At 38.2% G+C, this 27,304-nt stretch overlaps 1 protein-coding gene across 1 annotated transcript in view; it reads left to right on the top strand.

The window, feature by feature from the left end:
• Positions 1–27,304, top strand: part of LOC138912208 (putative nuclease HARBI1) — a 43,692-nt gene that overhangs the window by 961 nt on the left and 15,427 nt on the right. The gene's annotated exons all lie outside the window — the stretch shown is intronic.

Genomic DNA, 27,304 nt, shown 5'->3' with positions numbered 1-27,304 from the left:
CTAAAGGGAGTGCGAACGCTGTGTCGGGTTGGTGTCCCGACTAATAATCGTAACTCAGCTAAAGGGTGTGCGAGGGAGATAGATATATAATTTTTGATTGCGTATAACTTTTTAATGAATGGTCCGATTTGAAAAATGTCTTCTACATTTCGATAGGTATAAATATACACAACAAAATTGCATTTATACTTCTCGGAAATCTTTAAAGATGTAGGCGCAGGACCCATTTTAAAATCGTTAGTGGGCGATTGTGGGCGTTAGAGGGGGCGTGGCGCTCGGCTAAAATAAACTTGCGCTGCGTAGGAAGCCAAAGAATATGTGTGGGAAATCTCAACCTTCTAGCTTTTGTAGTTTCTGAGGTCTCAGCGTTCATACAGACGGACAGACGGACAGACGGACAGACAGACAGACAGACAGACAGACAGACGGACAGACGGACATAGCTAGATCGAATCGGCTAGTGACCCTGATCAAGAATATATATACTTTATGGGGTCGGAAACGCTTCCTTCTAGCTGTTACATACTTTTGCACGAATCTAGTATACCCTTTTACTCTACGAGTAACGGGTATAAAAATTATTAACCGAGTCGCCCAAACGCAAAAAAGCTAGCTCAACGACAGTAAAGGCGAGTGTTGAATCCACTTTAAATCCAAACTTGGTAGCTGCTGCAGTTTCTGGTGACACAGGGGTAAGTGAACCACCTGTGCCAATGGATACTGCTAGTTCAGGTGTAGTCCCTGTCCCTGTAGCCCCTGTATCTGAATGTCAGGCTCCAGATCCGGCGGAATCAACCAATCTGGTGCCGACCATACCCATAGGTACAGTGGGCGCCGTTTCTGTCGCTCAGCCGAATGAGGTTCAGGCTGCTGCTGGGGGGCGTAAAAATCTCTCAGTTGTACCCAGACGTACAGCAGGTGCCGCTTCTGGCTCTCAGCTGAGTGAGGTTCAGACTGCTGCTGGGGGGCGTAAGAAACTCTCAGTTGTTCCACATAGGAAGCAACTATTTGTTTCAAGATTTACGCCTGATACCACATCTGAGGATGTTTTGGAATTCATTCGTGAAAAATTCCCATCTGAGGATATTGCGGTTGAACAATTTCGATTTTCATACGCCCGTAGGATATCGTCTTTCAAAATTTTTGCTCCGCCTGATGTGTTTAAAGAACTGCTTTCTGAAAGCTTCTGGCTTAATGATGATCTGGTTATAAAAGAATTTGTTCCTAATAAACCAAGAACAAATAATAGGCCTTCCACGGTGCCAAAAAACTGAAAAGTTTATTATTGGCTTACCAAAATGTTAGAGGACTTAACATGAAGCTACCCAAGCTTTATGCTGACTCCTCGGCATTTACGGACGATATCTTAGCTTTTACAGAAACTTGGCTGAAACCAGAGATAACAGACTCTGAAGTTCTTGCAAATAATTTTAATACCTACAGAACTGATCGCCTTTCCCGTAGGGGGGGCGGCGTTCTAATTGCTGTTACTTCTACCCTAAATTCTGAGAGAATTCACTCTCATGTCCCTAGTGACATTGAATTTGTTGGTGTGAAAGTTACCCTCCAATCCTTGTCTATCTTTATTACATGTTCCTATATTCCACCTGGCTCTGACCTTATAATTTATGAGCAACATCTAGCAGCTATTAAATCTATTCTATCCTTTCTTTCCAATAGAGACCTTTTGATTGTTTTGGGTGATTTTAATCTCCCGGATATTTCTTGGTCCCCTCCTTCTGACTCACTTGTCGCTCTACCCTTATCCGCCCATGACTTTGTGGATGGCCTTTTAGAATTATCGTTACAGCAAGTTAGCTTTATACGTAATTCATTAAATAGACAATTAGATCTTGTGTTTGTTTCAGATCCGTCTGAAGTCACAGTATCTAGAATTGACGCTCTTGTGGTACCAGAAGACCGATACCATCCAACTATGGAATTGACAATTTGCCTCCCCTACCTTGATACCCTCTCTCCTTTAGTCTCTCCAACTAAAATGAGAAGTTTTCGTAAATGTGACTTTAGTAAACTTAACTTAATGATTTCTCAATATAATTGGACAGAATTTTATAACTGTATGGACATCGAAAGTGCCACTGAACTGTTTTATAGCGTTCTAAACACTTTTTTTAATGAATGCGTTCCTGATAGGCTTCCTCCAAAACCAAACAGGCCCCCTTGGTTTACAAATGCGCTTCAACGACTTAAAAATCTTAAATCAAACACTTATAAAAAGTATAAAAAATCGGGTAGGCCATCCGATTTTTCGAAATATGTGGTGGCTCGATCTGATTTTAACGTTCTTAACAGTCATTGCTATTCTATGTATTTAGATCGCTGTAAATTTGAATTTTCAAATGACCCGAAGCAGTTTTATAACTTTGTCAACGCAAAGCGAAAGTCATCAGCTTTGCCTTCATCGGTTCGATTTAACTCAATGGAGGCATCGACTGACTCTGAAATTGCTGATTTATTCTCTGACTTTTTCCAAACTACTTATAGCTCTTCTTCATGGACAGAATCAAATTACCGTAATCCCTTAAATAGGGCAAATTGTATTTTTTCCCCTATAATTACCGAAAGTTCTCTCTTAAGAAATTTAACATCAACAACGCCAACTTATTCTCCCGGTCCTGATGGACTTCCTGGGTGTGTGCTTAAGTTTTGTGCATCAACCATCTGCAAACCTATTCTTAAACTTTTTCAATTGTCTATTTCATCATCAGTTTTTCCAACTATCTGGAAGGATTCTTTTATTATTCCACTTCACAAAAAGGGTGCGAAGGCGGATGCCCAGAATTATAGAGGTATTTCTAAATTGTCGGCTATTCCAAAAGCCTTTGAACGTATTATCACTTCTCATTTGCAACATTTATGTTCCTCGCTAATATCACCGTGTCAGCACGGTTTTGTTAAGCGAAGATCGACTACCACCAACCTACTTGAATTGTCATCAATTGTAATAAATGGATTTAACAATAAAATGCAGACTGACGTTGTATATACAGATTTCAGTAAAGCCTTTGACTCTGTTAACCACTCTCTTCTTTTATTCAAATTAGATTTGCTTGGCTTTCCATGTAATCTATTAACTTGGATTTCAAGCTATTTGAATGGGAGGACTCAGAGGGTTATATTTAAGAACGCTGTTTCAAAAACGATCCATGTGACATCTGGAGTACCTCAGGGTAGTCATTTGGGCCCTTTGCTGTTTACTTTGTTTATTAACGATCTTCCCTCTATTGTAACACATTCTCGTGTACTAATGTATGCTGATGATGTTAAGCTTTGTTTGACTTATAATAATATAGAGTCTGGTTTTGGCTTACAATCAGACATTGATCATTTTCAAGTATGGTGTGAGTATAACCTCTTAAATTTGAACTGCCTAAAATGCAACGTAATGACCTTTTATAGGGTTACCCCAACCTTTATAAGTTATTCGCTTCAGAATTTGCCACTTGACCGTATATATTCAGTAAATGACTTAGGCGTTCTTCTGGACCCGAAGCTTAAATTTGACTGCCACATAATGTCGACAGTCAATAAAGCTATGAGTGTTCTTGGGTTTATAAAGCGTTGGTCAAAAGAATTTGATGACCCTTATATAACCAAATTATTATTTACCTCCCTTGTCCGTCCTATATTGGAATATTGTTCTTCGGTTTGGAGCCCACAATACCAAGTCCACATTGACCGTATAGAGTCGGTACAAAAAAAATTTCTCCTTCTTGCCCTTCGTAGTTTGAACTGGGATCAAAACGTAAGGCTACCTTCCTACCAGAGTAGATTATTATTGCTTAATCTGCCCACACTTGCAAATCGTAGAAAAATGCTGGGTACCATTTTTATGCATAATCTTATAAGAGGTGATATTGATTCTGTAGAACTTGTTAGCCGCCTAACTTTTAATGTTCCCGTTAGACTAACACGTAATTATCAACCTCTTAATTTACCTCGATGTACATCAAATTTTGGTCTGCACGAGCCCTTTCGCGTTCTATGTAATAACTATAACGTTCTTTATCATTTAATTTGCACATCAACTTCTATCCCGGTATTAAAAACTAACATTTTAACTCATTTGCTTCACTCCTAACTGCATGTTTTTTTTTTTTTATTATTTGTCCCGTCTTTATTGGTTTTATGTATTCTTCCTCGCGAACTCGCATTTTTGCCCAAATTTACAAAAGGGCCCCGCGCGTAACAAGCACGTGCTTGGTGTCGTTGGGCCACTTGTTTGTACTTCTCGTAGTGCATCAACGTCCATCATATATAAAATCCCCCTCCCGCCAGTCGTCGGAAATCAGGTTATTTGACCGATCATTCTCGGGCTCCACAACCTGCTGCTATCTGACCGATCATTCTCGGGATCCACAGCAGTTTTCCTATTTCTCTGGACTCGAGCCTATCAAACGACCGGACCATCTAGCCCAGTACGTCGTGTAGCGTCGGCCAGAGAAACTAAAATACGTCCCCCGCCCAAATATGTCAAAGGATGCCGTAAAGACTCGAGCCTATCAAACGACCAAACTCTTGGCCTAGTACGTCGTGTAGCGTCGGCTTTACGTTTCATGTCAGTTCCCCCACCCACCTTTTCTGTCCTGGATCGACAATCGCACAATAGATCCGCACCGCAATGGCTAAATGCGTTACCGTAACGTCTGCGCTCCTGCTCTTTCTGGACTCGAGCCTATCAAACGACCAGGCCTTGCCTAGTACGTCGTGTAGCGTCGGCCAGAAAGCACATCTAAATTGTATTTACGTTAATTTAAAAAAGTAAAGGGTCAGTCGGCACATAGTTATATAGTATTATAAAAGAAAACCTCCTATTTACTTTAAAGAATTTTTCTTAGTAACTTTACCCATAATAAAACAAAGGATATCTATGATTTTAAAAAGGAAACCATGTATAAAGTCACCCCCTATTCTGAGACAAGTTCCTGACTGATCAAATCTGACTGTCGCAGAAGTTGTGGACTTTAACTTTACAATAAATAATAAAAATTGTAGCTAGCATTGCTATTAAATTACTTAACTCCCTTGCTCTAGATATAGTCAAGTCATTTCTGGCATTTAAAAAATGGAAGCTATGCCATCCCTAGGTTCGCCATTCCAAATACTAGATGTATCTAGGTGGTTGACCCTAATTCCTTAAAGAATATGAAATCCTTTCGTTGGGCGCCAATTCTGTTACGTGGGCATATTAGTGCCCCAGTCCCGAGAAGGACTTGGGCCGAGGGAAAGTCATCCGATGTTCAGGCACCAATTTTGCCGGCATAAGCTCGCCGGATGGGGTGGGTTCTTGGTAAGACTTTCTTCTCTCCAACATAACGAGAATAAATATTAAGATGCCTGAAAAATAGTAAGCGTCCATAAAGTCCGTCGGTCATCAGTCTACATTGCCCCACAAGCTTAGCTGTCGCTTGATCGTAGCATGATCGGGCAATGTTTCGGCCACAATCCCTCCCCGTCACACATTCGTGTGCCAAATGGATCGTCGCGGGCCGCGCAATACGATCCCCTTTTGTCAAGGTTGTTCGTCAAAAGTTATGTCATTATTCTTCACCTACTCCACTTATCGCGTCAGCACCCCCTTTTTGAAAACTTAGCACTTCATGATTTTAAGTTCGTTTTCACATTATAATTTTATTAAATAAAATATTGGCTAGTGCCGTTTATGAGTAATATTATTATGGAGAATACATATGAATTTAATTCTAATTGACCAACAAAGTTTGTTAGCGGAGAGTATCGAATTTACCACCCGTACAGGGTGCACACGTCAGCAAATTGCTGACTATTCACGACTACAAACGTCGCTCTGAGGGCGCTTGTGCTTGTTCATACAAACACAAGGCTGATACTCGCCGCTGAAAAGTAAATTTTTTATTATATTATATAAATTACAACCAAAAGGGTATACTGATTGATGTAAACTATTGTAATGCCTTGAGGAGGCCTAAAGTGGAATTTTTACTTTCAGATAGTCAAACAAAGGCACGAATATATATATGGTTGATAAAGGAACCGTGTTCCGACAAACTTACCCCTTTACTGGTCCTGGGCGATGAGATCTCGACGCGCTGGATCCTGGGCTTTTTGAAGAAATTAGAAACATATATATATACGTGCAAACACTATCGTTAAAACACACAACAAAAAAAAAAGTCTCGTTCTTAAACACAGTCACTTATGTATATATATATATATATATGTATGTAGGTATGTATGTTTATGTAGATATGTCGGTATATCCCACGGCGGCACACGTCTTCTCCGATGAGTTGGGTTGCGGGCAGCGGCGTCTCCGATGTCTTGCTCACTTCACTTCGTTCGCTGTTGTTGCACTTGCATTCATAAATGCCTGAGTTCACAATTTGTCTTTTTTATTTTTGTTTCGGTGCACTATTGTTTGCAATTAATGCATTTATTGTTTTGGCTTCTTTGCACTGTTTATTGTTTTATTGTTTGCTTTAATTAGACTCGGCATATCGCCTGTTCGAGGGCGTGCTTCTGGTCCCGGCGACCTTGTACAGATCGCTTGTACATCTTGACTACCTTCAGGATGGCCATGAAAACAAATATACCGATGACGATTTTTAGATTATGGTTCACATCCTGAATGTCGTCCTTGTGATCGATTATTTTGACGGTGTTGATCACATTGGCCGTACTGTGGTCCGCTCTGGAATGGGTTCCACCCATGGTGAAGTCTTTGCTGGTTGATAAATCGCAAATAGATGCTGGTCGTTAGAAGCTATGCTGTAGCTAGGCTTCACTTATTGAAATCGTGGGCAGAAAGATTTCTCCCAGGATATGTCTGCGGGCATCAAAAACAAAACTCCCTTCCAATGATGGTTGTGGTTCATAAATGGCGAGCAGGACTTCCTTCGAGGACGCTGATTTATTCAGTCACTGACAGGACTTCCTTCGGGATATGTTTTGCTGGCTTTTATTGACTTCTTCCAAGGAGAGTTGTGGTGCATCGACGGGCACAGGAGTATCTTCAGGATTCCTGGTCTGGGCTGTCGTCATTGGCGACTTCTGGAATATAGTGTAGTGTAAGCACTATACCAGAGATCAGAGTGAACTCTGTCTGCCTTCTCTATCCGGCAACGGTCTTTTATACCAGTATAGAGCTTTTTCTCGGCTCCCGTGATATTTGGGTTATTTAGGTGTTCCCACCTATGATTTCCCCTACATGCAGCGTCAACGCCCGACTGATGCACTTTGCCTGCTGCCGGTGTATGGTTACCAGTAGGTCGATCGCGGTCGTTGTTCTGACCGTATGCCATGCAAAAGATCGTCAAGTTGCACATTCCTTTGCTTGTTTTCGGTGAGTCAATCTGTCGATTGCCCCTCTCCCTTTGCCTTGAGATTCGCTGGTTGTTTTCTACGTGTATCTTTCTCCATCAAATAAAATGAAGAAGAGGCGTACGTAACAAATTGTTACCATGAACTAAAATCACTCTAAAATCAAGAAAAAATGCCCTTTAAATTAGAAATTATTTTCTGAAAAATAGAAAGGCAAACGAAAATATTAAAATATTTTGGCAACAGCTTTTCTAAAAATTAGTGCCCTAACCCTAAAATTAAGCCAACCCTAAATAATAGAAACATTTTTTTAAAAGTAGAAAGTTTTTCTAAAAATAGAAATATCTGTTTTCACATGCTCTGGCACACCAAAATGTTCAATTCCAGAACTTGTCAGTTGCCGGGCGGCTGTACTGGTAGCGCAGACGGTTAAAGCACTTGGTTAAAATCGAATCGACGCAGCACTATGGGGCATTTGACCTGTTTTTTTGGTATTAATTAATCATTCCAAAACAAAGCAACTTTTTTGAGTTTGGTTTTTTGAAATATGTTTATAATAATTAAATACATCTTTTTGAGCAAAAATTAAACACTATAATAAATTTATTAAAAAAAAAAAAATTTTTTCTTAAGCCTACAAAAAATAATTTAAACAAACACAAAAACATTTTTTTTAAAACTTTTTGCTTTGAAGAGATATTGACTTTTTCCTGTAAAATTTGACATTTTTGTATGCCAAATACTGGATATGCCGTATAAAAAAATATTTTCCATGAAAATAAGACGCGGAATGTTTTCAAATCAAATATAATGTCATGGCAAAGACTTTCGCATTAAATTTATTTAACATTCCATCTTACAAAACAAGAAGAAGACAAATAAAGTGTTAATTTGACCATTTTTGGCAGTGCCGTAAAAATTGAATTTCTCTTAAAGTCGCAAAAAGTGCACTTTAAGACTGGATGTCCCAAATCGAGAATTGACCCCCCTTTAAAATAATTCAACACACAGGCTTAACAAATTTCAACATTTTTTCTAATCTCTATTCAAAGTTGAACTTTCTTTTTCCAAACCTTTAAGAGAGACTACAAATACACTCACGAAATAAGCATCACAGTAGTATTAACATAAAGTAAAGACAGTTTTAATGAATATCCACTTAAAATTTTATGGTTCTACGTCTTGTCGTTGAAGAGATATTAAATTATATATGCCCTGCAAAATCAAGCAAAGTATGAACACGTTGTTTTCGCTTGCTGCGCCTGACTTTAACAGCTGTTATTTTAACATTGGACTGTTAACTTAACATTTGCGGTATGTAACATTTCATTTTGATCTATTCTTAATACGTTTCCAATAATGTTTCAAAAATTTGAATACTTGTAAAAAACACATTTATGCCAAAAAAAAACAGGTCAAATGCCCCATAGTGCGCAGGTTCGAGTCTCAGAGCAAACTTTTTTAAACTTTTTTTAAATTCTTTTTTTGTATGTTTTTTTATTATTTATTTTATTTACTTTTTTTATTCCTTTTTTATTGATGACAAGCGGTAAACCGAAAACAATTAGGTTTATATTCAGCTATTTAAGAAATCCAAGCGCAAATACATAAATGCATAACCTTTAACATTCGCAATATACAAGACACACAACGCCTGTATATGCACATATGTACATATGGAGGCGTACATAATATAAACGTATATACAAAAATAAATCATGATTGAACATGTTTTTTCGTTTTGTTTTTAATTTCTATTTTTTAGGAAAATTTCCTATTTTTAAGAAATTTGTACCCTTATTTTACTACATAACCCTAAATTTTAGAAAACTTGCCTCGAAAAAAATCAAAAATATAGGTAAATTTTACCCTAAAATTTAGGGCGAGCTTGTCTTGAAGACAAAAATAGGGCGATTTCCTTGAATTTAGGGTTAATTTTATTTAGAGTGTATACAACGTGAAAAAACTAAGTAGTCTATGAAACATTCGATCTATCTTTAGAAGTGCTAGCCAAGGAGAATAGTAATTAAAAATAATCTAATAGTTTATGAAATCGAAAGTAATATAGTTTACGAGACTTCAATAACAAAATAAAATTTTATTATATGACTAGCAATACCCGAAGCGACGTTGTCCGCTACTATTAGCACTATTGCTGATTTTTACATCAAATTAATATCAGAGTAAAATCCCGCGTAACCTTAGCTAAACAGTAAACCCACCTAAAACGCACTAATATTCTAATCCTTCTAACCATAACCTACCTTACCTTAACACTGCATTAAGCCTAATATTACCTCACCTTAACCCCACCTATTTTATTCTAACCCTTGGCACACTTTTTTAGCACCTTAATGCTGTCTTCACTATTTCCTAGTCTTAACCCACCTTAGCACCAGTTTTTCCTCTTCTTAGCTAACCTAACTTTAGTCTCACCTGAAAAAAAATTTTCCTTACTATACTTACTTACTTTAAATTCACTTTTTTTTTAGTACGACTTGTTTGTCACCTTGTCCTTATCCTCACTAAAGTCGAAACGAACCTTACCTTTCTCACCTTCACCCTTCCCTTACATTACTTTTACCCTAACCTACATATGTAATACCTCTTTAATCGCAACTTAACCCCTAACCTCACCTTATTCCCACCCTAACTCCACCGTTCTAGTAGCAAATTATATCATTTTGGTTAGCTAACCGAATTCACAGAAAAACTCATACTCTTTTTTACCGTTTATTTCGAACAGATCTAACCCCCAAAAACCTTAAAAACATAAAAAAGAATATATAAAAAATAACACACAAATACCTATGAAAAGCTACGGCCACAATGCTTTAAGCGAAAAACGTATCCGCTCGCAGGATCGCTAGGTAAACAAAAAAAGAAGTGCCCCAATGTCGGCTGGGGATCAACAGCTGGAGAAAACAGTAGGTATAATTTTGGAGACGAAATTTGCCAACAATTTTCTTCGTGCGCCCCTCGCCTTTAACATAATTTAAATTTTTGCAAAATATCTGATTTAGAATGGCTGCATTGGATGATCCGTTATTTTATCCTAATTTAATCATTACATACTTATGTACATGCCAATTTATCGATGTGTGTGTGTGTCATTGCGTTTCTCACATGCAAATGTGACGACTGAAAGTTTTTCCCTGCTCTCCCCTTGAAACCAAATCCAAAATTTTTTGAAATCAAAACATAAATTCCTTATGCATTTAATGGGTACAAATAGTACAAATTTTATCAGGTGTTTCTAAGCCAGAAAAAAACATTGGCCGCCTCTCTTTCGCTTCAAATGACTCTCTCTCTGCTCACTACTCTCTCGCTCTGCTTTTGCTGACGTTCGTGAGTGCTGCGAAAAACAAAAACAACGTGCTGCCAAAGAGGCCCTCCGCAACCCCCGCAAACAAAAAGGATCATATAAAATCAACCGTGGGTCCAAAAAAAAAAAAATACCTTACTAATTGTATGGCATAGCTCAAAACTTTAAAACAAAAACGGATGCGATCGCATAATCGGTGCGGAAAAATTAATTAAGTGCCCCAACCGGGGCTTTCGAAGATTTCCACAAACAAAGCTTAAAAAAATATCAACTTGTTTGGTTGAAAGCTGTGGGAATGATTGATGTTTTAATAAACCAATTTTGAATTTTTCGAGAGTCCTGGGAGTCCTTAGGAGCGGAATTTTAAAAAATCCTTTCTTAGTGCACACCTCCTCTAACACACGATTCAGACCCAATTTTTTCCAGAATTTTAGGTCTTATGGTTTGGGCTGGGGGAACATGACGCAAACCGACATCTACTCTTTTATAGTTTTACTCGATTTAAGCTAGAAAAAAAAAGAAGATCCACACGTTCCACAAATATTGAGAAGGGAAAATTTCAAACAGTTTTTGGAGACGAATCTAACAAACTGAGTACTCTCCGACTAAAAGGTGTAAAAATATTTTTGTCGTGAAATTTTTTAGCTGTTAATTTTGTATAGGAATTTTCGGTGGTTTCAGTGGCGCCACGTCCCCTTATCAACACCTATCGAAATGTAGAAATAATTTTGCAAATCGGACCATTCGTTAAAAAGTTATGCGCGATTAAAGTTTTATTTCTCCATCTCCCTCGCACTCCTTTTAGCTGAGTAACGGGTATCTGATAGTTGGCGCACCCGACTATAAGGTTCTCTTTTGTTTTTCGTTCTTGTTTGTCATCTTATTTCAATTTGCTTTAATTTAGCATATGGGTGGGTGATGTACAGTGGTGGTCACGAGTTTACCACACTTTTCTCGCCCATCGTATTTTCGCCATATCTCCTTTCTCGTTAGAGATTTCGACTGTTCTGTTTTCTGTTTTCACCGAACTTCGTGCTGAAATAGAGCAACTTCCACTGTTAATATTGCCCCATTCGCTTTTATCGTACTTCCTTGGCGATATTTTGAGTTGTGCAACCTCCAAAATGAGCTGGACACGAGTTTAGCACACTTAAAATCTCCGGACCACATATTTTTTAGACAATTAAAAGACAAAAAAAAAGAGGTATATATCATTAAGTTCGGTCAAAACTCCTTGCAACACGCATACCAATACTTTGATATTTTAGACTATTTGAAAGGACTCGAAAATCAGGATCTGCTGAAATGACATGCAAGGTGGAGTCACCGTAACGGGTCCCAGCTCTATGTTTTCAACCGCATTATCTTATAATTGTTTAATTATAAGTAAAACAAGAGAGAACGCTATAGTCGGGTTGCTGTCCCGACTATTTAATACCCGTCACTCAGCTAAAGGAAGTGCGGGTTCGTGTCCCGACTATAATCGTAGCTCAGCTAAAGGGAGTGCGAGGGAGATTGATATATGTAGATACTACACCCAAAAAAAAATCGATATGAATCGTAGGTCAATTTGACCTTTTTTAAGATCATTTTTAACTTGATATGGGGCCAGGTAAATGTGATATGGTCGAAAATGTAAGAACGAAAATTTGCATTATTCCTGACCAAAACTTATTCTAGTGCGAGCGAGAAAACATGCTTGAAGTACGTCAGTTCGAATTTCGAATACGTCTTTCTCGCTACCACTCATGTCATTTTGCTCGCCATATTGATTCTTGCGCTCTTTTTCGAAGTTAGAGAATCTCCGAGAGAGAGAATTCGGCAAAATGATATTATTTAATGTAAATTTTATGAATATTTCAGGTAAAAACGATATGAGTAGGAATAACCAGAAAATTACCTGGACTTATCGATTTTACGGCGACGTGCTTTTTTTTGTGTGTAGCAGGGTCTGTAGCCCGCAGCTTCGCCTGCGGAAATTAAAACTGAAAATTATGCATACCTTTATATTTGCTACTTATTTTAAATTTACAAATTCCTTATTTTTAGCCTATAGCCGAGAAAAGATTTTATCATAACTTTTTTCTTATTTTCCGCAAAAACAACAGTATATTGTCCTATGCAGGCTACTTAAAATATATAAAAAAAAACTTGCGAAAAAATTTCTAAAATTCTTATTGCTTGCGTAAGTTATCAGCTGCACAGAACAGAAACAAATTAATTTTTCGACACACATCCTTACACTAATTTTCTTCACAGCATTAGTACTTTGTCCAAAACATATTGTTTAAATATAGAATGTCATACTGGATTGAGCATGTAACTAAATTTTAAATCGATAAGCGTGTAAATCTAGAAAATAAGCTTGTTTTCTTAAAAAAATACACCAAAACATTGCTTAAACATACATCTTTCTCTAAAAGATAGCTCTCCAAAAACCAATATTATTATTTTGGCTAAGATTTATGAAGTTAAAGGAAATATTTTTGTTTAGGTAACGAAAAGGTAAATAAAAAGGCAATCACTGTGCGATTTAGCTAATATGGGGGTTTCTAGAAGGTATCCAATGTAGACAACTCTTATAAGGGAAACCAATATTTATGCGAAGCAATGTTTTGCTTTATATATTCGACTAATTTAAGAAAAGACATCAAGAAAGGCAATTCCATATTACTGCATTTTACCATTGATATTTTGTTTCAGTATTTATACCCGTTACTCGTAGAGTAAAAGGGTATATTGTATTCGTGTATATTGTATATTGTATTCGTAACAGCTAGAAGGAAGCGTTTCCGACCCCATAAAGTATATATATTCTTGATCAGGATCACTAGCCGAGTCGATCTAGCCATGTCCGTCTGTCCGTCTGTCTGTCTGTCTGTCTGTCTGTCCGTATGAACGCTGAGATCTCGGAAACTATAAAAGCTAGAAGATTGGCATTTTGCATGCAGATTCTAGGAGCTCCTACGCAGCGCAAGTTTGTTTCAAAAAGGTGCCACGCCCCCTCTAACGCCCACAGTTTTGAAGCTATTATGAAAATAGTAACTGATATGTATTCGCTTCGTCAATACCTATCGATTGGCCAAGTAAAAAATTGCCATGCCCACTCTAACGCCCACAAACCCAATAAACGCTTAAACCTGGCCAGCGCCTACATTTCCGCTTTTCATGACCAGTATTACCAATATCTGGCGGTAGATGGCGCAATAAGCGCCATCTAGGAAATGGCATTGGAAAAAATCTGCCTTTTTTTCTGTGGTCACTCTAATTCACATTATGTTAATGCAAATTTTAAATTATTTGAAATGGGGCGCGCATTTTGTCTCTTTTTGCTCGTATACGTTTTTCACAAGTGCATTCACCTGCGCTAGAGAGAGGCGGAAGATGTGCTAGGCAGAATTGAAAGTTGTAGAAAGGCTCTTCTAGAAAGGGATCCCTGGGTAAAAATCGAGCGGTCTCTCTTGTTTTGTTTTCACATTAATTTTTCACCTTGATTAGAATTATATTAATAATACGGATGGCAGGTGGGCGGGGAAGCCGTGAATCAAATTGTTTAAACATTTGAATTTGTTTAAACAATATGAGGCACGGCACGTGTAATAAAGAGCAAGAGAATCAATTGGTTTGAATATTTAATGTTCTTTTAATATTATCAATGCGATTTAAATTTTAGTTCACAAAAATCGGTTACAAAATGTCTTATGTATGTATGTCTTATGTTGTGGAAATGTAAATGAAATATTCTTTTAGCAAAAGGATATCAGTTTATCTTGAATTTGAATTTGATCGAATCTCAATTCCTTAGTTAGCTGCAATGCACACACACAAACGTACACACGCATATATGTATCTAATGGCTGTGTGTGTAAAATACGCATTTTTTTTATATAGGGGAGAGTGGGGGAATTTCGTCACAGGGGCAATTTCGTCACCTGCAATATCTCGGAATCCATAAGTCGTAAAAATATATAATTTTTTTGTTTTAGTCCTTCAAGACGGCCAGACACAACCAATGCATTTGTTTTGCACAGAAGGCCAAGATAATTAAGCTATAATATTAAATGTGTTTTAACAGTTCAAAAGCTACATTTAGTTCTCGACGAAATTTTTTCTGTATGCCACAATTCAAAAGGAATAAGATACACGATTTTTTATATAATACACAGTGCTATAATGTGCATTTCTGCGTCAGTGATTTTTAACTTCGCGCCTAATTTCGCAAGAAAAATAATTATTTCTAAAAAAGTACGGTCTGGGGAAATTTCGCCACCCTACGCTAAGGGTAAATTCGCACCTATTTTAAATACATATTTTTATATTTGACGAGCTGGCTAACGAACAGACTACCAGCAGCAGCAACAAATATAGGACGTCAACAAAAATGGTACGCTTGATCAGTGTAGCATATTTTCAGGCGTTAAACTCCCTACATTTTTCAGGTGACGAAATTTCCCCAGTTGTGTGGTGATTTTACCCCCCTGTGTGGTGAGATTGCCCCAGTATATTGGTTTTACATTTTATTTTTTTATAAATCACCAAGCTAATTAAAAAAATAAGGGAATGTCACATTTTAAAGCTTGGTGCTAACCGCATTCAACAATAAAAATAGAAATATGATAACGTGTCTCAAGATGGACAAAAAATAGCTTTGAAAAAATGCTGACGAAATTCCCCCACTCTCCCCTATTTATTTTGTGCGTGTGTGTGTACATAGCAGAGCAAATCATTAGGAGGATTCCCTAAACTGTTGAATTGCTGAATTGTTGAATTTTGGTCAACTGTTAATCAGCTGTTCCATACAAAGTCAACTTTCAGAAATTTAAGCAATTCAACAGCCTCGGGGCTGTTGAGAATTTTGTTGAATTGCTGAAAGGCCAGGGTTGCCACCTTTATTTAAAAGTCGTGGCAACTCTGTAACATTTTAGTATCACCAGTACGCATTATTTATTTAAGTTAAAATTAACTTAGAAAGCATATTTGTGGTTCTTTTTACCTTGGTAACACTTTTAGACAGTAGCTTGCAATAATAAATCAAATTTTACATGCTTTAAGTTCCGTGAAACTTTTCAACAAATAACAGCTGTTTGAAAATTCAACAGGCACCATTTTGGGTCGTTCCCTTAATTGCTGAAATTTTTTGTTGCACTTTCAACAATTCAGCAATTCAACAGTTTAGGGAATCCCCCTATTGTTTGTTTTTGTTTTTTACAAATCCAAAGTTTGTCGATAACTCAACATTTGAAAACTAATAAATAGTTTGCTGATCGGGCTTTTGCATTTTAAAAAACAAAAGCAATTTTAAGGAAAATTTTGACTGTAAAATTCAGCTTATTGGGATTTCTGTAAGGTCTACCGATATTTTAAAATTTAACGTTTACTTAAGAAAAAGGTGCAAAAGAAAAGATTTGCGATATAATCGATTTTTTAACCGCGAAGTTTAAACGTATTATGAGTGTGGTAGTTTCGTTTTAAAACTGTTGGCCGTGGTATTTTCATTTTCCCCTTGCGCGGTCACACTTAAATTGCGACAGCAGGACATACATATGTACATACATACATGCGCCAGCAGAACATACATACAAACATATGGGGAGGCGTGACGTCACATCAGGTTAGCCAAATTTGAAAATATTGGGGACTTGGTTAAGGATGCTGAATCTCCAAGAAATTTAAATGCAGTTATTTGCGGGTATGCCATAAGATTATGAGCATCACATTTTTAAACCATTTTAGCAACATTTATAACAGAGAAATGGCAAAAGAAAAAATTAAAAAAAAAAAACAAATCGATTTTTGGGGCACTTTGGGGTCGTTTTTTGTTTTAATCTTTCTGTCACACTCTGCGCCTAATTATTTCCGAATTAATTTGATTTTTCTAGATTTTTAGGTCAGTCCGTTCTGGGTGGAATTTGCTACTGACCAAATTTTATCCCTTCAATTCTATTGGATTAGAGATTTTGATTGCGTATAACTTTTTAATGGATGTTCCGATTTGAAAAATGTCTTCTACATTTCGATAGATATAAATATACACAACAAAATTTATACTTCTCGGAAATCTTTTATGATGTGGGTGCAGGACCCATTTTAAAATCGTTAGTGGGTGATTGTGGGCGTTAGAGGGGGCGTTGCGCTCGGCTGAAATAAACTTGCGCTGCGTAGGAAGCCCAAGAATATGTGTGGAAAATCTCAACCTTCTAGCTTTTTTAGTTTCCGAGATCTCAGCGTTCATACAGACGGACATGGCTATATCGACTCGGCTAGTGACCCTGATCAAGAATATATATACTTTATAGGGTCGGAAACGCTTCCTTCTACCTGTTACATACTTTTGCTCGAATCTAATATACCCTTTTACTCTACGAGTAACGGGTATAACAAGTAACAAGAACATTTTCGGATAGTTTGGGTTTTATAAATGATTTATTCTTTATTCAAGAAAGCGCAGCATATTCATCAGCAAACATAAAAAGTGTGTTTTATTTTTGATTTAAGCACAAACTGTACCTGTTCATATAATATTTACTTTTGAATTTTGTAGTATTAATGAGAAGAGTTTATTCCTATTTTAAGAATACTTAAGCCTTATATATTTTGAAATTAAGTTCTTTATGTTATATTTTTGATTTAAGCACAAACACTACCTGTTCATATAATATTTACTTTTGAATTATATAGTATTAATGAGAAGAGTTCATTCCTATTTTAAGAATACTTAAGCCTTATATTCTGAAATTAAGTTCTTTATGTGATCACATTAAGAATTTTCGTGCGCTACTTAGGTTAATCAGAAATCGTACTTGTTTGGTCCTGTTAATCAAATAATGTTCTTGAAACAACCGCTTTTTCGGATTATTTTGGCTGTAAGAAAGATTTATTTTAATTCAAGAACGCCCAACATTCTCATTCTTAAAACAAGCCCAAAAAATACTATCCGAAATCAAGTATAAATCGTGCTCAAATTTAGGATGCGTTTTTTTCTGAGTGTACTATTCGGAATATAAGTAAACGTGTATCAGGGTTTTCCGATCTCGGCGGGGGAAAAGCCTTCCGGAGAAGGGAGGCAGGCCCTTTCAACCGTGGGACAGTTCATCCTCGAGCCCTCTTTACCCTTTATCACGGTAGCGTGAGGCACTATCCTTGAACACTCCCGAATTTTTACTAGCACGTTGTTGTTTTTCCACGTTGTTACACTTTATTTTCTTACAATATCCCTAGCCTATCCCACTCTTGAGCCCTCGGCCAGCTCACCCACTCTACACCTTCTGCATCCTCTGGGCAGCGGCGGTGATAGAAGTGTCCAAGTACTCCAAGCTCCAAGCGGAAAAACAGCGCCTGCTTTTGAGAAATAGAAAATAATACTGAGCGGAAAAAACAACATCTGCAATTTCAATCACTCTTGTTGTTCTTTTCCCTTTGCCACGATCGCGCTTGCCTAATTTGTCTCTACCCCAGCGCAGAGAGAAAGAGAGATTGAGAGAGAGAAATTTGTCCTCTCTGGCTCCGTTTCGGGCGGCTCCGTCGGCGACAAAGTCGGCCTAGTTATGTTTTTTTGACGAATTTTGACCCAAAATTCATTACCTGTTCCTCACCATTTTTTTTTAACCCTCCATTTTTTGTTTGGCTAAATCTGATCGGTTTGTAAAAGAACGGCCCATGTATCTTCCCCTTAAGAATTTAAATGCAACAAGAGAGAACGCTATAGTCATTACTCAGCCAAAGGAAGTGCGAGGGAGATGAAGATATAAAACTTTGATCGCGCATAACATTTTAACGAATGCTCCGATTTGAATAATTTCTTCTACATTTTGAAAGGTATTGATTAACACACATTTACTTTTCCGAAATTTTTAAAGGTGTGGGCGCCAGACCCCTTATAAAAAAATTCAAGGTTGTGGGCGTTAGATTAGTCACAGCTGACTTTGCCTTTGTATTATACCGAAACAGCTGATAGAATAATCAAAGCATGCCATTTTTTGGGCTTTACAGCACATTCTGTGCGCTAACAGCACTCTTGAAAGGGGTGAATTAAATAAAACAACCTTTTCAGTTGAGTTCTGTATTAAAACAGAGTATTTATTTTCAAAGTCCCTTCTTAGGAAACTAACATGAAATTCTTATTCTGATCTTATCTGTGTCCTACGCAGAGGCCGCGTCTGCCTGAGCGGGAGAGTTATCATTTGACCCCCGCACAGGAACCCTTGGTGCAGCGTGAGAGACATCTCAAGTGATTATTTTCGGCTAGGCTCAAGTGGCCTGCACTTACAGATTACAAGTGCTAGCACCGCTCCCTTGTAGGGTTTACAATTACAGATCATAGTTTATGGCTCTAGATAGATTTACATATTGACACATGACATGGACAGAGCTCATAAAATCTTATACTTTATTTATCAGTGTTCGTCTGAACAACTCTGTAATTGTTTTTTTATTCAGATAAATTAAAGGAGTCGAAAAAACCGATTTGCCCCTGCGAACAGTTTATCTGGTCTTTAAGTTTTTCGGACAAATAGCTATCAGGGACTTTAACAGGGACTTGAGAAAACTGCCCTAAACAGTCAAAAGCTCATGTGGAGATCTGTACCAGCGGAGAGCGGCGCTGAGGATGAGAGTAATCTCCCACGCTCTCAGCCGTAGGCTCGGCTGATAGTTTGCCAGTTGGCAACGCCATATCATTAGTTGCAGTGACGCCGGCCGGAGCGGAAGGCCAATAAAGAACATTATTAAAATCGCAACATAACGTGTTTCGCTTAACTGGAGATTGGGGGTCTTTACACTGGCGACGAGGATAAACCCGGAGGCTACGTTTGTGATAACCTTTTGCAAGGGAAAAGTTCGTAAAGTCGATAAAATCACCAAAAACGTAAAGTGTGCAAAGAATGTAAGTCAAAGAAGAGAAAAGAAAACAGCATTGCCAGATTGAAAAAGCCTTGCCAAATGGAAGGAGTTGAAAGTGAGAAATGCCTATTCCAAATGGAATGAGAGGAACGAAAAAAAAAGCCTATTCCAAAGGGAATGAGAGGAAAAAACCGAGAGTCTATTCCAAATGGAATGAGATCGCAAAAAAAAAACAAGTTAAATTGGAATGAAAGTAATAGCTTCGCAATAAATGCTATATTCCAAAGGGAATAAGTAAAAAAAAAAAATATAATAGGAGAGCATTAATACAAAAAAAAAAAACTCGATCTTGATGGACAAATTTTGGGGTTTATGTTTTAATTTCAGAAACAATCATGACGGAGCTGAAACCTTTCCTGTGCCAGGCAATGGACAAGGCGCTGTGGCGTACAGAATGGGAAATGTGGCTGCGCGCATTTAATATATATGTGGACACGGAGGAGATCACAAATGTTTACAAAAAAAGGAATAAACTTCTCCACTTGGGTGGACCTCAGCTTCAGGCGGTCGTGTATAGCATTCCCGGCGCTTTAATACCATACGACGACGAGGCTAAGAACGACGTGTTTACTCCCTTGGTAAGCAAACTAAATGAGTATTTTTCACCACCTCGAAATTCCGCATTCGAGAGGCACCTGTTTCGATCGATGACACCGGTGGAGGGCGAAGGCTTTACGGAGTTCTTACTAAGATTACGTCGACAGATTGCTAAGTGTTCATTTGGCGAGACTAAGAACCAAATCGAAGAGATCTGTTTAACTGACAAAATCATCGATGTCTGGGCCCCCGTAGACTTAAAAAAGAAGTTGCTTGAAAATGAGCAAACTTTGGAGGAGGTCATAAAAATATGTAACATTGACGAGCAAGTTAACAAACAAACGCAGTCTATGGCCCCACCAACTATCTCAAACAGTATAAACAAAATTGTACAGCACGGTATGGGTACGGAATGTGGAAGGTGTGGTTGAAGAGGACATCGCGAAAATAGCGCTGAATGCCCCGCCAAAACCGTGCGGTGCAGAAAATGCGATAGACTCGGACATTTTTATAAGAAATGTCGTACACGGGTGAGAAAATCAAACTTCAGAGTGGAAGAACCAGATCGGAAGCGGCGACGTCAGGGAGATTATAGGGTACAATTGATAAGTAATGAGACTCAAAATGAGCATATCGATTCGAAGCCTACCAATCTGTTCAGAGTGGCAAATGAGCCGCCTGGCGAGGAAGAAATTCCGTGTAAAATAGGTGGTGATACAGTCGCCATGATTATTGATTCGGGCTCAAAGTATAACCTAATCAGCCATTCCGATTGGCAACGGTTGCGTGAGGGAAAAGCAGCCATGTTTAATCTTCGCAAAGAATCAGTTAACCAGTTTAGAGCCTATGCATCTGACCGCCTACTCCAAGTATTGCAAATTTTCGAAGCCCCGATTTCGGTGCGGAACGATTCTGAACTGATTGCAACTTTTTACGTAATTGAAAATAGTAAACAATCTTTGCTGGGGCGTGATACTGCTATTAAACTCAACGTTTTAAGACTGGGACTAAACGTACATAGAGTTGAAAAAGTGGAACCGTTTCCCAAATGACGTGATGTTTCGGTTAAACTCTCGATAGACGAATCCGTTACTCCCATCCAACAACCTATTAGACGGGTACCGACAGCGTTGGAAGAAAAAATTAATGAGAAACTAGAAGAAGCTCTAACTTTGGACATCATAGAGCCCGTATCTGGCCCAAGTGCCTGGATATCACCGATGGTTATTGCCTTTAAGGATGATGGGGATATTCGCATTTGCATAGATATGCGGCGAGCAAATAAAGCTATTCAAAGAGAAAACTACCCTTTACCAACGTTTGATAATTTTATGACTAAACTTACGGGCGCCAAATATTTCTCAAGGCTCGACTTAAAAAACGCCTACCATCAATTGGAATTGGCCGAGTCCAGCAGGGGAATTACAACATTTATAACACACCGTGGCTTGTTTCGGTACAAACGTTTAATGTTTGGAGTGAACTCGGCCCCTGAAATTTTTCAAAGGTTAATGGAAGAACTCTTATCTCCCTGTCAAAATGCCTTAAACTACATTGACGATATAATAGTCTATGGAAGCGATATTGAAAAACATGACGCAGCCTTAAAAATGGTTAAAACAATTTTAGAAAATAATAATGTTGTGTTGAACGAAAATAAATGCACACTAAGAACCCAGAAACTAAAATTTTTAGGTCACATTTTATCTGATCAAGGGATTGACGTTGACCCAGAAAAGGTAAAGGTTATTACTGAATTCAGAGCTCCCAAAAATAAAGAAGAAATACGCAGCTTCCTTGGTCTAGCTACATACGTGGCTAAATTTGTGGTCGACTTAGCAGACAGCACCGAGCCCTTAAGGAAACTATTAAAGAGCCATGAACCGTTTGTTTGGGGTAAAGAGCAGGACGAAGCATTTCAAGCGTTAAAAGGGAAAATTGCGGCAGTACCGAAACTTTCGTTCTTTAACCCTAAAGACAAAACGTGCTTAATAGCGGATGCTAGTCCGGTGGCTCTTGGGGCTGTACTAGTCCAGTTTGACAAAGCTAACACCCCACGAATTATATCATTTGCTAGCAAGAGCCTTTCACCGGTGGAAAAGAGATATTCGCAAACCGAAAAGGAAAGCCTTGCGCTAGTGTGGGGTGTCGAGAAATTCTATTTCTATTTGGCTGGGTTGCAATTTGACCTAATAACCGATCACAAGCCATTAGAGGCGATCTTTAAGCCAACATCGCGACCCCCAGCTAGAATTGAAAGGTGGTTGCTGAGGTTACAATCTTACCGTTTTCAAGTTAAATATAAAACCGGAAAAGAAAATATTGCTGATTCGTTGTCGAGGCTTTGCCAACATACAGATGCTGAACCTTATGACTGGGCTGGAGAGGAGCATATTTTTCGCATACTGTCAACATCCATACCCAAATCGCTCTCCATATCTGAAGTCAGCGAAATGAGTATCTTAGATGAAGAGATAGTAGATACAATGGCGTGTCTTAATCAAGACTCATGGAAAGCGAACTTGTCAAACCCGTATTACCCGTTTCGCCTGGAACTGTCGATAGTGGGTAATATCTTACTGCGAGGCACCCGGTTAGTAATTCCACGAAAACTGCGAGAAGTAATCCTTAACCTGGCCCACGAAGGACATCCGGGAATAAGTGCCATGAAACGAAGACTTCGTTCGAAGGTTTGGTGGCCATGTTTGGACAAAGATGCTGAACAATACGTTAAAACGTGCCGAGATTGCCTTATTGTGTCAATGCCATCAAAGCCTGCCTCCATGAAACGGCACCCGTTTCCGGATGGACCGTGGAAATGCCTAGCAACAGATCTTTTGGGCCCGTTGCCGAACGGGGAGAATATATTGGTTCTCATTGACTATTACTCAAGGTATATCGAATTCAAATTAATCCGATCTATATCATCCAAAACAGTTATTGACGAGATGGAGGAGATATTTTCACGTCTAGGATTTCCAGAGACGCTAACCACAGATAATGGAAGGCAGTTTGTAAGCGCTGAGTTCAAAAGTTTTTGCGACACAAACGGCATTAAGTTAATGCCTACACCTCCCTACTGGCCCCAAGCCAACGGCGAAGTGGAGAACATGAACCGTTCTCTCGTGAAACGGTTAAAGATAGCTCATGCAAATAACGACAGCTACAGGAAAGAAATCCAGAAATTCATGTTGATGTACAATGTTACACCTCATGGTACCACAGGCGCTCCACCGACGGAGCTTATGTTCAACAGGGTGATTAGGGATAAAATCCCAGGCGTTCAGGATCTTGTTGGCGAAATGGCAGACTCAGAGGAAAAAGACAAAGATCTGCGGGAAAAAGAAAAAGGGAAGCTGTTAGCAGACAAATCCAGGAGCGCGGGAAGTATTGACATTCGTATTGGAGACAAAGTACTTCTAAAGAACGTAGTGTTCCCACACAAATTGACGCCTACATTTGATACGACAACCTATGAGGTTACGAAGCGAGAAGGAAATGTTGTCCAGATATTCGGGGGTGGTAAGACGTACACCAGAAACGTTGCTCACCTAAAAAAGATAGTAGAGACTAAATCGCCAAAGTTGACAAACCCTATCTTCCATCTTCGATCTCTTTACAGCCAACACCTGAAACTTTAAGGCCACAGGAACCCTCGAAGACGTTGGATTCAATGGCGCAGGAGGATTCGATGTCTAGTAAGCAGGATATACCAAACGAGGACCTAAGACTCCGTCTAAAGAAAAAGGAAGGGGTGTGGAGATCTGTACCAGCGGAGAGCGGCGCTGAGGATGAGAGTAATCTCCCACGCTCTCAGCCGTAGGCTCGGCTGATAGTTTGCCAGTTGGCAACGCCATATCATTAGTTGCAGTGACGCCGGCCGGAGCGGAAGGCCAATAAAGAACATTATTAAAATCGCAACATAACGTGTTTCGCTTAACTGGAGATTGGGGGTCTTTACAGCTCATATGCGCCATTTTCTGCGGTATTGTAAGATAATTTAAGTTTGCTTTCAACTGTTTTTTCCCGCTGCGGTTATGCATAACCCATGCTGCCTGCCACTGTAATAAATTCATTACGAAATTGTCGTTCTATAAAAAGATAAACAAATGCAAGCGAAAGAGTTTTTCGGGGCGGGGCTGAAAGGAAAGCTGGGCGGAAATGCAGACTGCACATAACACAAAAACAACAAGAAAACATTTTTATGAGCTTGAAACTTGAAACTTCGGTCCAACGGGAAAATGCACTCGAAAATGAAATAGCAGCGTGGAGACAAAAAGGGGAACTGAGTAATGCAGTGAAGAAATTTTCGGAAAATGCGCACAAAATGAGTGTGCACAAATAATTTCAAAAGTTTTGCAGTTTGTATTGCCAACCATCGTTGAAGTCGTCACTGGAAAATTCTTTTATGAAGTTAATATATTTTACGTATAATTTTCCGTTCACGTACTGTAATTTATCAAATAAAAACATCTCTTAACGAGGTAAAAAACTAGTGACGATAGCACCTTCAACATACAAAAGTTCTGATATCAACATTTGTGACGAAAAATTATTACACTCGTCATTAAATAGACTTTCTAATATTTTCTCATTCGGCCCGCCCTAGCAAACTATTCCAGCCTTTTTCCCTTCACAGGCATTTCCTATTGCAGCGTGCCGAATGAGAAAATATTAGAAAGTCTATTTAATGACGAGTGTAATAATTTTTCGTCAAAAATGTTGATATCAGAACTTTTGTATGTTGAAGGTGCGATCGTTACTAGTTTTTTACCTCGTTAAGAGGTGTTTTTATTTGTTATCAGAAGTTTTTGTTTGTTTACTTTTGCTCTCATAGGAGCTAATATATACGTTACTCGTAGAGTAGAAGCGTATATTGTATTCGCGCAAAAGTATTTAACAGGTAGAAGGAAGCGTTTCCGACCACATAAAGTATATATATTCTTGATCAGGGTTACTAGCCGAGTGGATCTACACTCATAGAAATTTTTACCTAAATACTAGAAAAGTCGCCCTAAAAATACGAAAAATTTTCTTATTATACGGGTGGCTAGCCCTAAATATACGAAAAATCGCCATGGAAAATATTTTTTAGGGTTAGTTTTTTCAAAAAGGCCAATTTGCCCTACTTTTTAGGGCGAAATTTTATGACGCAATAAATGGATACATACATGTAAAACATGTTATGTACATGTGTGTGTAGTTGACAGGTCAAAACAAGTGAGTTAGAATGGGTAGCCCAGCGGTCTAAGCACTCGCACTTTCAGCTTTGCTGTTTGAAAATACAGGTCGTATGTTCGATTCCTGTGTGGGTCAACACTTTTTTTTTTTATTACAGTTTTTATTACTAATTAAGTTTTTTCGTCCGCATGTTAAATTTAAAGTAGTCTTAAAACCCTAAATACATATGGAAATTCTTAGTTTAAAGACTAATTTATGTTAAGCATGCGAAGAAGCGGCCCTAAGTATCCCGGCCAGCAAAAAATTCAAGTTTTTGTATGTATAACTTAGACCGCAAGAAAGTAAGATGTGTACAGTGTTTGTACGTTGCTTAGCGCGATCGGACTGTGGTGCAGCGCTAGAGCGTTAGACTCCAACTCGAGAGGCCGTGGGTTCGAACCCTCGTAGAGACCCCAAATGTTTTTCTCAAGTAAGTTGTTTTTTCTCCTTATATATATCTCCTTAATTCGATTACAAAGATGATTTTTCAGTTATAACCTGCGGTTATACAAGTCTGCTGCCTCCTGCCCCCAACGGCATCGTCCGGTATAGCGAAAATTCAACAAACAAAGTATCTGAAACGATGTTCGTGTGTGTGTGTTGAGTCCAGTTCCCAGGAAATATCAACAACCCCCCCCCCCCCACCATTGAAAAAGTAATAGATTTTTTTTGCTTTTATTTGGTTTTATTTTTATGCCGATTCGCCCTAGATTTGTTGCCTAGTCGCCATTGACCCCCGTTTTAGGGCGATTTTCCTTGTTTTTAGGGCGATTTTACCGTAAAATTTCTATGACTATAGTCATGTCCGTCTGTCTGTCCGTATGAACGCTAAGATTTCGGAAACTACAAACGCTAGAAGGTTGAGATTTTCCACACAAGCTTTTGGGCTTTTTACGCAACGCAAGTTTACTTCAGCCGAGCGCCACGCCCCTCTAACGACAATAATCGGCCACAAACGATTTTAAAATGTGTCTGCGTCCACACCTTTAAAGATTTCCGAGAAGTATAAATGCAATTTTGTTGGTGTGTAGCCCGAAGCTTCGCCTGCGGAAATTAAAACTGAAAATTATGCGTACCTTTATATTTTCTACTTATTTTAAATTTACAAATTCCTTATTTTTAGCCTATAGCCGAGAAAAGATTTTATCATAACTTTTTTCTTATTTTCCGCAAAAACAACAGTATATTGTCCTATGCAGGCTACTTAAAATATATAAAAAAAAACTTGCTAAAAAATTTCTAAAATTCTTATTGCTTGCGTAAGTTATCAGCTGCACAGAACAGAAACAAATTAATTTTTCGACACACATCCTTACACTAATTTTCTTCACAGCATTAGTACTTTGTCCAAAACATATTGTTTAAATATAGAATGTCATACTGGATTGAGCATGTAACTAAATTTTAAATCGATAAGCGTGTAAATCTAGAAAATAAGCTTGTTTTCTTAAAAAATACACCAAAACAATGCTTAAACATACATCTTTCTCTAAAAGATAGCTCTCCAAAAACCAATATGATTATTTTGGCTAAGATTTATGAAGTTAAAGGAAATATTTTTGTTTAGGTAACGAAAAGGTAAATAAAAAGGCAATACACTGTGCGATTTAGCTAATATGGGGGTTTCTAGAAGGTATCCAATGTAGACAACTCTTATAAGGGAAACCAATATTTATGCGAAGCAATGTTTTGCTTTATATATTCAACTAATTTAAGAAAAGACATCAAGAAAGGCAATTCCATATTACTGCATTTTACCATTGATATTTTGTTTCAGTATTTTTGTTTTCACATTAATTTTTTACCTTGATTAGAATTATATTAATAATACGGAAGGCAGGTGGGCGGGGAAGCCGTGAATCAAATTGTTTAAACATTTGAATTTGTTTAAACAATATGAGGCACGGCACGTGTAATAAAGAGCAAGAGAATCAATTGGTTTGAATATTTAATGTTCTTTTAATATTATCAATGCGATTTGAATTTTAGTTCACAAAAATCGGT

The sequence above is a fragment of the Drosophila takahashii genome, chromosome 2R (genome assembly GCF_030179915.1).
Source record: "Drosophila takahashii strain IR98-3 E-12201 chromosome 2R, DtakHiC1v2, whole genome shotgun sequence".
NCBI lineage: Eukaryota > Metazoa > Arthropoda > Insecta > Diptera > Drosophilidae > Drosophila > Drosophila takahashii.
Note: the sequence above shows the minus strand (reverse complement) of the source record. Positions and strands in the feature narration are given on the sequence as shown.